The sequence below is a fragment of the Anguilla anguilla genome, chromosome 2, assembly GCF_013347855.1.
Source record: "Anguilla anguilla isolate fAngAng1 chromosome 2, fAngAng1.pri, whole genome shotgun sequence".
NCBI lineage: Eukaryota > Metazoa > Chordata > Actinopteri > Anguilliformes > Anguillidae > Anguilla > Anguilla anguilla.
This window is the reverse complement of record NC_049202.1, coordinates 24,929,050-24,935,413: the sequence shown is the minus strand read 5'-3', so window position 1 is coordinate 24,935,413 and position 6,364 is coordinate 24,929,050.

Sequence of the window (6,364 nt, the reverse complement as noted above, 5' to 3'; positions counted from 1 at the left end):
AGAAACCAAGAGGTAAACAACATAGACATGCATCGGGTGGAAAAGGTTTTAAAACCATATTCTAACCATGTCCCTGATACATGATATGTCAGAAGAGTGTTTTAAGTCAGAGTTGGACTTGTTCACATTTCCTTTGACACAAACAATGATAGAAAAAACACATATGTAAAAGTACCCCCTATATTGGCAATATCTGACACAGCGCCATTGGAGTTTTTCATCGCAGGGAACGGTGAAGACAATATTGACCTAAACAATACGCTGTTGTACATACGACTCAAAATCACAAGACCTGATGGGACAGACATCGCCGACGGTGCGACTGTTGGGTTGATAAACTATCCTGGGGCTACTATTTTTTCCCAGGTTGATGTTTCGTTGGGCGGCAGACTGATCTCGCAGAGCTCGAACACTTACCCATACCGCAGTATCATAGAATGTTTAATGAATTATGATAGACACACCCTGGAATCACTTTTCTCAGCAGGCCTTTTTTTACAAGGATACAGCTGGACATATGGATGAAGCAGACCCAGCTGGCGATAGTAATGGTCTGACAAAGAGAGCAGCCTTTACAAATGCCAGTAATGTGGTGGAATTGTTGGCACCAATCCACAGCGATATATTCTTTCAAGATAAATTGCGTTTGGTTAAGATTAAACAGCGTTGATATTAAAATACGAATGACCGATCAAATGATTAATTTTGCCTAATGCGCAGTGACGCTGTGCCATACAAAATAAGCATTCTTACAGCATCCTTATTTGTTAAAAAAGTTTCTGTATCCCCTGCTGTAAGACTAGGTCACGCTCGGGCATTACTCTCGGCAACTGCAAAATATCCTATTGATAGAGCGTATCTGAAAAAATTTTCCATACCGTGTCTCCAATCAGGAGAATTTGTTTTTAGGAACACTACCAAAGTCTATTGTGTATGGTCGACAATGATGCATTTACGGGTGCTTACAATAAGAACCCTTTTGCATTCAAACACTATGATCTACAATTCTTAGCGGTCTACATGGATGGAGAACAATATCCAGCTAAACCTCAGCAGCCCCAATATCTGATGGGGTCAGCCGTACGTGAGTTTTACCAGCTAGCACTCCCTTTTGGACACCTTAAAAATAGAGCCCTAGCTATTGACCTGTAAGGCCCACGGGAACAGGCCTAGAGTGGAATTTCCTCTCTGACTGTCGTAAAGCAATTCGCCAGGTGCAGAGTCTGATATTGTCGGGACAGAGTGACCCGTAAGACCTTGGCATCTGGTTTTGCGACAGTTAACAGGTGACACCTCTTTTCTATGGTAAAGCAATTCTAAAATTATCCCAACATCCTGGAGGTTTCCGATGGTAAGTAATAAAATCACATGGCGAAAATGGGGCAAATTGCTCAGGACAGTTGAGGGACAGCCACAGTGCCCTCACCTGGTGTCACTGGGTAACTTGTCTCCCAACCTTCATAAGGAGAGAAATTTACTCATGCACACTTTTTGTTAGGAAATAAATCCCGATTTGGGTCGAATACATTGATACACTACACTATGCAATCTTGATACACTGTGGACAGACATTGAGAGTTGACAGTTGGTTCATGTAAAAGATTGTACAGTTATTTCATGTTTTTCAGAGTTTTCATGACAATCACGAGAACAAATATTCATATTTGGTATGGTTTTTATGGTCTCTGTGCGAGTGATGCTCTGGTTTAGGTTTTAAAACCAGCAAACCTAGAGAAAATCTATTTTAATAAATTTGGAAGTCAACTGTATTTTTTGGACACTCCTCCTGGTAAATCCATCTGTCTGATCCTGTCTGAACCAAATTCCAATCTTCCCCCCTCCAAGTAAATTTATGGTTTTATGAGCCTTTTGTGGCGACATCCACCTGCCTGCGCTGGGTTCTTATAGGAGAGGAACAGGGCCCTCTGGGAATCTGCAATCAGACTTCCCACACAAGACTCTTTCTGTGTGTAGACTGCTGTCAGGTATGCTCATCTTTATCTTTGATATGATGTACTTTTATTGTTTTACTATTTTCTAAATTCTGAAATGACAAATTGATTATTTTAAGTGTATAACCTACCTGACATTAAAACTGTTAATGACTTGATTTGTGTGGTCTTGGTCAATGTTTCGTTCTTGTAACAGCCCTCTAAGTCGGTTTCCCCCAATTATGACTAGGGAACTGCCCGTTGGACTTGTTTGATCACCAAGTTTTCAGTTAAGGCGGGACCGTCAGCAGAACCAAGTTGATCCTGGGATGACCAATATTGGCCCTTTCGGAGTCCCTGAACCTTAATTAGGTTATACTCCCCATGAGGGAAATCTCACAACCGCTGTGTCGTCTGCAAACAGCTAGTTAAATTGTCGTTACGGGCGTATCCGCGGTGCGTACCGGGTGAAACTGCGTTGACCCTCGGTGTAGAACTTCAGACGAACTGAGGTCCATTCTAAATCAAGCCTAAATTCTAATTTGGAACATAACTTATTAATTAATATGGAGTCAGATATAACGAGTAAGATCAGCGGGGATAGTAAAACATAGATACAGTATTCACAGGCTGCTTAAAGAATAACCTTTTTCCAACAGCAACAGAGGAAGACATTCTGCATAAACCTTCACTCCGAACTATTTCCCTCCTTGGTGTAGTTTCGAGAGCCTACATTTTGGTGACCCCGACGTGATCTGATTGCTGTCTGTGGTTTTTGCCTGCGTGACCACTTTCGTAAGACGACAACTTCCTGTCCTACTGTACATTGAGATGAGGTTTGGCGTCGCTGTCGTTCTGTTCTACTTCCAGCTGTGGTGGTAAGTACAGTCTTTACTACTTTTTAGAAAGTGTTGAGGGAAAGCTAAAACACCATACAGACACATTTGTAGAACGGGTCGACATACCCAATTAATAGACCGGAGACGTAGAAATCCGGTGGTGATTTAATAATTTTAACTGTACCATGGAGTGTGAGGGATTCGATAGCGGCAGTGTAGACCAGGAGGTCATGGAGATGTTTGGCGTGTGTTTTAAAAATGCCATCGTTCGGGTGCGTGATAGAGGAGTTAGCCTGAATTGGGGCAACGCTGAAATACTTCGTTGGTACCAGACAGAGGGTCGGCAGCTGCAACTTAGATCCCAATATCGAAAACTTCCTGCTGTACTTGTTTACCTGTTGCGCCGAAACGATCTAGCTGCGTTATCTGCAAATGTGAGAGCTGTGATTAGCACTAGAGAGTTGGAAAGATCGCGCTCAGATGAGTTAAGAAAACTGCGAGCAGAGGTAGAATCCTTTGCATTTGACAAACAGAACTGGGCAATCCAGAGTAACGCTCTGCGAATGCGAATTACTGGTTTGGAGAGGGAGCTTGAGAAGAGCAAAACCTATGCCGAGGCCTTAGAGGCTTGTTGCGGCAAAGTTGGATTGCCTATCTCGGCCATTCGACAAGGGGGAGTTGAGTTCGCCAGTGGTGGCATGCCTGAGGATAGCGAGGATGAGGATATATTAGCCCTAGGAGATAAAACCCGTGAGGATATCTCTTCTTCGGGAAAATACAGTCATGTGCGTAAGCGGCCTTCTGCAACCCCAAGCATGCCGGGTACGTCTGTCTCTGAGAGGCCTGAGAGTGAATTTTATTATCGTCCTAACCGGCCTGAGGAGCCTAGGCAGCGAAGCCCCGTAATGACTCGTCATAGAACTAGCACAAGTTTCCATAAGCCGGCGCGGATAGCCGTATTAAAAACCATGACGGATGCTGATGACGCTGTTACCCTGATTAGCCGCCCGTTAACTTGCGAAGAATGTTCTAGGCACAAGGAGGTTGTAGGGATGATGCCTAGAAAAGGCCCATTCCAGCCCTACTGGGACAACCTCATGTTGCAAGCCTCGGTATATAATTTAGAGCTTCGGGACATATGGCAGATTATCCTCCTTACGATCCCAGAGGAGCTGAGGTCTAAAATGCCGGAACTGCGATCGGGGAGGATTGTGGTTAAACAGGAGGGTGAGCTAGACAATGAGGTATATGACCGACTTAAGGAGGCTTTGTTGCAATTGCGGGGTCCAACGCATGCGGCGTGGCATAAGATCCTCGACATAAAGCAGGGACCTAAGGAAGCCTTTGAAGTGTATGCCGAGAAAATGTGGGTATCTTTCAAAGAGCACTCGGGCTTGGAGCAAGCGAACCGTGATCAGGAAGTGCTGTTGCAGCTCCTGAAAAACAATGCGGGGTCCCATATCCAGCAAGCATTAGCCAATGGAGCTGACCCACCAGAGAATACCTACCGGTCATTGGTGGAATGGGCTTCAAAAATAGAGAACCGGCTACAAAAGCAAGGCAAGCTTCGCTCTGTTTTTGCGGCTCACTGGGTAGCCGAAGGGAAAGGGGCAAAGGATGCAATAGATGGCAATGGTAGCTCACAGCCGGGATGCGTATACTGTCATAAGACCAATCATAACCTCGATCAGTGCTTCAGGCTAAGAGAAAAATTGGGCCTTCCCAGACAGGCATCCAAAAATGATAAACGCATACTGCTGGAGCTGGGAAAATTAATAATGCAGAGCAACCCGATGGCCAGCGAGCGACGCTCAGCTGAGCAAGCCCAAAAAGCCGTGAGCAACCCCTATAGTGCGCTCCAAGCAGAATTGGCAGCGTTAGCTGCCAATTATGAGGATTCACAATAGGGGTGCGTGGCCTCCCTTGCGCTCGGGAGCATTATTCCTAGTGGAAACCGGATTAAAATACGAGCTAGTCTTGGAGGCCGATTAGTTAATGTTTTAGTCGATACCGGTGCTGCATGCTCCTGCACGGATATACTATTACCTCTTACGGACCAAACTAGTCAAATTAAAGGCATAGCCGGTACCCTTATGATAGCTACTCGGACACAACCCGTTAAACTTAATCTGGGAGTGGTAGTGCTAGCCGTTTTGGTATCTGCCGGGTAATGGAGAAGGGACTATACTGGGCATGGAGATAATGCGGAAATACGGATTTGTGATTCATTGTCTTGAAAAACAAATTGAAATAAGAACTGAAAGGGCTGCAAAACAGCGCCCTCCGGGAAACCGCATTATGTCTATATCCACTGCAGATCCCATCCAGCAATTGATTAGCAAACATAGCGATGTTTGGGCCAATCATGAACATGATTGTGGCCTTGTGGACTTTGAAGTTGGTATTGAGGGGGATCCACCTCCCCCCCAAAAGCAATACCGCATTAAACCAGAGGCGGAGGCCGCGGTACATGAAATAGTTAAACAACTCAAAATGAGAGGTATTGTTCGGCGGTGCAGCTCAACCGCTAACTCTCCCTGTCTACCGGTGCCAAAGCCAAATGGTAAATGGCGTCTCTGTATTGATTATCAGCGTCTCAATCATGTATTGCCCAGGGCCACAGCTATTGTGGCAAACCCATCTACTATCTTGACTCAGATATCAACCGATGCGTGTTGGTTTACTGTTCTGGACATCAAAAATGGCTTTTGGTCCCTTAAGGTTAAGCGAAGGGACCAGTGGAAATTGGCATTTACTGTTAATCAGATTCAGTACACCTGGGAAAGAATGCCACAGGGATACCACAATAGTCCAGCCATTTTCCATAGAGCAGTAGCTGATGTTTTGGGACCGCTGCTGGCAACGGGTGATGTCATCCACTATGTGGATGACATCCTAGTGGCGACGGGGGGATCACTCAAGGACCACCTCCAAGTAGTGGACACAGTAGTACAGACCCTGGGGAAGGCAGGATTTAAGCTTAATAAAGAGAAGGCGCAACTTGCGCAAAAAGAAGTCCACTATTTAGGCTACACCCTTAGTCAAAATCACCGTGCTTTGACGGAGGACAGGCGTAAAAGTATTGCGGAACTACCCCGACCCTACACTTTAAATGCGTTACAAAAAGTGTTGGGAACAGCTAATTATCTACGTGATTTCATCCCGGATTTTGCTGAAACTGCGGCCCCGTTGTACAGCCTGTTAAAAGGGAAATCTAAGCCATCCGATGTGCTTGAATGGACTGAGGAGCACGATGCTGCATTTACAGCTTTGAAACAGCGTTTGTGCGTGGCTCCGGCATTAGGTTTGCCTAATCCGTCTAAACCATTTCATATTCAGGTGGACGCGCACGCAAATACACTTAGTGGCGTGTTAGCTCAAGAGCATGGGGGGTTGTTGCGTCCAATTGCATACTACAGTCGCAAAAAATCTCCAGTCGAGCAGGGATTTGACCCATGTACGCAGCACGTCCTTGCAGTTCATTGGATGTTAACAACAACAGAACCTATTGTGGGGTTTCAACCTGTTGTTGTGCACACAATGCACACGCCGGTTCGAATGCTGATGCAGGGCCAAATCAAAGGCGTATCATCT